Here is a 6,000-nt window from a genome sequence, read left to right on the forward strand (position 1 = left end):
TCAGTAGGAATCATGCACATATATTTCTGCACAGAGTTTTGTTTCACTGTGCTGAGTAATACTTCTTACAAGCTGCTAAACTTCATGTGTTGAAGGTATGTGCACAAATTTACCTTTGTCCGTGAAATGATTGAATCACTAGTGGAGGAAGTTTCTCAGAAGTGGAACTCCCAACACAAGCTATCAGCTTATTCTGATCATTCAAAATAGAAAAGAAATGATAATATAAAATAATACTGATACATTTCATGCTAAGTCTGCTTTTTTTCTAGTAGTTTTTTCTGAACAGCACTTGAATGATGATGCACATATAATGCTAATCAATAACCTGTTTCAGACCAATGGGCCTAATCATTTATTTTATTGGTCTTGAATAGTATTAGCTCCATTCTCTCCTTCCTGAGGCACATGATGAATACTGGTTTAAAAGTTGATTGTTGACTTCCTGTCAGGAGATATCCTGTAGGTCCAACCTGTAGGTTTAAACTCCTTGCAATTAATTTTCAGACCAACTACGTCACACTTTTAGACATCAACACTTCCTAATAAAAACCAAACAAAAATAAAGTTCTTCATAGTTTATGATACAAAGTCAAGTGTAATCATCCTTTTTTTTTAAAGCTGCAGGTCCCCTCCTCTGATTCAGTTAATGAAAAATGACAGGTTTCCAAAAACATCCAATCTCACTCCAGATTTGCTGTTTATTATTTTATTATTTTACACTTTTTTATGACTATATCCTACTAAGGATGGATGATACCAAAACTTTTCCTGTCGATATGATACCATTAGTTTATGTTAATTTTTCATAGATACCAATATTGATACTTCTTGCCCCTTAAAGGAAAATCATGATTGTACTGTGTGCATTAATATCTTTACTGCAAAGGCAATGTGGAATATAAATAAAACTAAAAAACATTAATACTTAAAAGAAATACTTTTAAAACAATAATAATGTAGACTGATTAAACAAAAATTTTATCAAATAATCTTTTTAAACTGATAAATAAACCACAGATTAATACATTATTACTATTCATATTTATTAAATGGGAAATAAAAAATCTAATATGTAACAGTAATATGATTAATATAATAAAACAATTAATACAATAACCTGCATTAAACCAGTAAAATATCAAAACAAAACTGATAGGCTGCCATAATCATGTGACATAGAAGGAATACACTGGCGGAGCTTTGCACGTTAATTTATTGCCTAAAACTCTCAGAAGTGAAACAAATGGTATGTTTTGTATCAGCAGAGTGGTAACTCGATATTTAACAACAGTACTGAATCCAATATTTATACTGGCTGATAGAAGTATCAGCTGCAGAGTATCGATGCGCCCATCCCTATATCCTTCCTATGGAGTAAATTTCTTTCTAGTGGTGAACTTGTAACTGTGCACAAGATGAACTAAAACTCCAAATTAGTACATTGCTTCACACCTTTAGTCTTCAAACTGTTCTTCAAACATTTCCACATGTTCTTATTGTGTGTTAATTTGTAATACTGTGCTAATGAATAAAAATATTATTTCAGTTGTAGTTTACGTGCCTGTGAATGTGTGTGCTGTGTCTTGTCCTGTGGCAAATTATTTAGAAACTGACTGTTTGATGATTGCAGTAAGTCTGCCACATGATAATCAATTATTCTGATACTTAGTTACACTTAATTTACGAGCCAGTGACCAAATATAGAACTCTCATTTGAGTTTATTTGTCTGTCATTTGTCATCAGGAAAATGTAGCTTGTCTGAAGGGTAAAAATACTATAAATGTAAATATATCTCATACAAAAATCTGTTGTGAAAACAATTTGTCACACAAAAAAAATGTCTTTAGGACATTTTAGTTTTATAATTAGGAGATAATGACAGAGGAATCATGCAAACCTTTATATGTGAAATTAACAATGAAAAATAACAACATGGATCAGTGGTGATTCTTAATTGCATGCAGCTGTGTTTATATTCATTCATCAATTTTGTCTTCATCATACAAAAGTGTATGGTGTCTGTCTGCAGACAGTTTTGAATTAATTAAGAAAGTTCTAAAATAACACAGGCCCTACAGGTGGATTAAAAGAATCTGTTTGAAAAAATTAGACAAGTATAAAATACTTTGATATTTATTTACAGAACAATATAACACTGTATATATGTGAGTGCAAAAGAATATAAAGTTTTGCTTTAAATACCTGATGTGACCCCTTACGCATCCATAACTTGAGAAAAACATTTACAGTAGCTGTTGATGAGTCCTTGACATAAGCTCAGAAGAAATTCTCTAAACAAAGCAGCTTCTACTCCAGGATATTTTTCTCACATGAACCTCTCTTTCAGGTCTTTGCACAACATTTCTATTGGATTTTACTCTGACTTTGCAGTTCTTTATTCTAATTTATTAATTTTAATCACTCTTTGTCAGAATAAATTGAATACTCTGGCTCTCTATCTTTCTGCTTTACCCTTTTTCTCTTTTCTCTGACAGATGTGCTCACATTTTAGTTCACTGGTATAATTCTGAATTCATCAGTAATGTCAAGCTGTCCTGTTCCAGATTCAAGTAAAAACATCCCCCAACCTCTGAACAGGTACATAGAAAACCTTGTGTGATTATATTTAAGTATGTATGCATGTGTTACACAAGTGGAAGAGTGGAATATTGTGTAGCCTGTACAGCATGACTGTATAGTCTAAGAAGTGCTGTATAAGTGTAAATTTATACACATTATATGTTCAGGCACTGTACCGATGAATGCATATGTACACACATTAATCCTGCCTGTGCATGCGTGTGTAGCAGTATTTAAGAAATTTCTCAGTTAATTGGCTCTAACAATGTGTAGCCTTCTCAGATGCCGGTGCAAACATGACCCTGCGTGTCCCCAGAACACTATGTGGTAACTGGACACAGGTCTCTAATTAAATAGCCATGGAGCAGAACTGCCATCTGAGTGTGTTTATGTGTGAGTTTGTGTGCACAAGTACAGTATGTGTTGCCAGAGTGCAAGAGAAACATCCTCTCTGTGAGGTTAGGAATTGAAACAGTGACAGTATGAAACTGTGTGTACTTGTGTCAGTGTTAGTGTGTGATTGGGACAGTGTGAGTGAGTGTGTTTGAGAAGCCACTGCAACAGAATGACTGCTTCCTCTGGTTCTCTAGTTGAGCAATTAGCTTGTGGAATGTGACAGCAACTATTTCAAACAGACTCACAGCATGGAGCTTTACTCTGCTGTGTGAGTGTTTGTGTGTGTGTGAGCTAAACTTCACATCATAAAATGTCTTCATATCATTAAGATTTTGAGCAGCAGTTGTTAGGTATAAACTTTTAAGGTTAAGTCAGGTGTGTGGGAATGTGGTAACTGAACTGTGGTAATGTCTAAAAGGATTTTTTTTAGCTTATGAGCAGTCAGTGTCTAAACTGCAGTAGTCAACATGAAGGGTAAGTGAAAGAATTCTGATGGTGGGGCGAACAGCTACTCACAAGAGCCATAAAAGAGCAACTTTTCACCATCTAAAATAACTCAAACCTACCTACCTGGTCCTCAAGGCCCACTATCCTTCAGGTATCAGATGTTTCCTAGCTGCGACACACCTGAATCAAGTTAAATGGATTGCCATTGAGCCATTAATTTGAGTCAGGTGTGTTGAAAGCAGGTAAACATTGAAAGTATACAGGACAATGGGCCTTGAGGACTGGAGTTGAGGAAATCTGCCATGGAGGATCTTTTACACCAGACATACCTTGATACTATTTTCTCAATATCTTTGTTGAGAGGCTACAAGAATTTCATGAGTTCTGTAATATGCAAAAATGTATGTGGCAATAAATTTAACATTCCTTTAATATTTCTAAACCCTTATTTGACTTGCTCTTTGTCTTAGTAATAGGCTTCAGCTTCAGGAAATGATAAAACACATTAATGGGCCTACATGGTTATATAAAGTGGCAAAGCTTTGAATTGTACTTTACAATGGTTGCTTGTGCAGTTTTTGGAGGCTCAAGCACAGAATATATGATAGGACATCATGTCCACAAATGCAGCAGTGACTGTCAGTGTACCCATTATTGTGGTAAGCATTTGTTGAAATTACAGTGGGGTCCATGGGTCAAAAATAGCTCACACGGTTTTGACTGTTGGGGGGCACAAAACAGTGGAACCTAATCCTTGTTACATAACTTGATGGGGAAAAGGCCTCTGTTTGCACATACTGTATGTGTGTGTACATGTGTGCTTGCAAGAGTACATACTTGTGTGAGTACACATGTGAATGCACTTGGGCTATGCTAAAGATAAACAGAGTCATGCAGTTGCGTGACATGGTGCTGGGAAGAAAGAAGAGCAGCCAGAAGATAGCAGGTACAGTCGTCTTTAAAATGTTAGGCCAAATTATCACCAAAAACAAATAACGGCTTGCTGCTGATGCTTCTTGTCACGGAAACAACGTTTACAACATACTTTTTTGTTCTTTTTCTTTTGTGGCTGTATTTGCTTGTCCACTTCAGTACTGGGGGAAATAAAACTACTGTAAATTGTGGCATGCTCAGATCAGACAGGAAACTACCATCCAAACAGAATTTTTTTAAAAACTGTGGAAGGGTGCCAAATCTGCATCTATCGTTGGAAATCCATGATTGTGAAAATCCACCATAGACACTATGGTCTATGGCAGGAATCATCAACTCCATACCTCTCGTTCTCCAAGTTATAGATGTTTCCCTGCTGCAACACACATGATTAAAGTGAAATGGTTCTCCAACAGCTTGTTGTCAAGTTCTGAACAAGCCTCTTAATGACCCATTAATTTGAGTCAGGAGGGAAACTTCTAAAACTTGTTGGTCTATGGAGACCCTGGCTGAAGTATCACACCATGGTCGAGCCCACTTCTTTTCAATGTGAAGAAGTGGATAAATAAAACAATAGTTCAGCTGTTCTTATGATCTCATAGTATTTATCAATTAAACTTATTAGCATTTCATTTAGTTGACACAGATATCTACAGTTGTGTTTATTACTTTCTCACAGTCAGTGAACTTGAAGATGTTTATTTCATGAAGGTCTCTAAGTTCTGCTGAGGCTTCAGTATTGAGACATTTCTCAGTAGGTCACTGAACTAACTGGGGAACAAACTAAACCCCTTAGTTATTAACAAAATATTGGAACTGCAGTGCAGCAAATTAAATGCATTTTTTTAAGTGGGCTATTTTGTCTCAAAGACCTCACCTGTCACTTGAGTATACAAAATCTACATATCAAAGTTTATAAAGATTTAGATTTAATGTAAAATAATTCTGTATGAGCAACTTGTAATATCACATATTCTGTAATTGTTATATATAACGATATCAGATATTATTTAAACTGGTATCAGTCAATCAGACTTTATTTATATAGCATTTACAATTTTTTTTTACTTTGGTGTCTTGCCTGTGTTCCCCAGCAGTTGAATTCATTATGTCTAATTTCACAGCTATCATTATTCTATGCTGGGATTTAGGCTGTTATCCTTATCCCAGATTATTCCAGTGGAGTTTTTTGTATATGTTTGTTTGTTTCTCATAATACATTTAAATTACATTAACAAAAAATATGATTGATTGAATTACTAAATGTGAATAGATGAGTGATTCAGTTGTGAGATGAGCTTTTACAAAGAATAACCTCAAATTGACAAGAGAAGGGAAGACATAATAATGCATAAAAATAATGCAGGGCAGTCATTTGCTCTGGCAAGGCATTGTGGGTAAACTTCACTGTCAAATATAGACCTCTGTGGATAAAAAGACACAATACTCGCCTTTATGTGGTCTGATAATAAAGATCATATACAGCAATATATTGTATACTTATAACATTAACAGTGTTTTACATAATCAAGTCTGTATTTTGGGGAGGGAATAATCCCTCCTAACACATTACGACCTTTGCTATTATGAGGAAGCTTTTTTTTCTTTTCTGCAGGATAAATAGAAAATCCAGAGTGTCC

This window comes from Melanotaenia boesemani, chromosome 1 (assembly GCF_017639745.1).
Source record: "Melanotaenia boesemani isolate fMelBoe1 chromosome 1, fMelBoe1.pri, whole genome shotgun sequence".
Lineage (NCBI taxonomy): Eukaryota > Metazoa > Chordata > Actinopteri > Atheriniformes > Melanotaeniidae > Melanotaenia > Melanotaenia boesemani.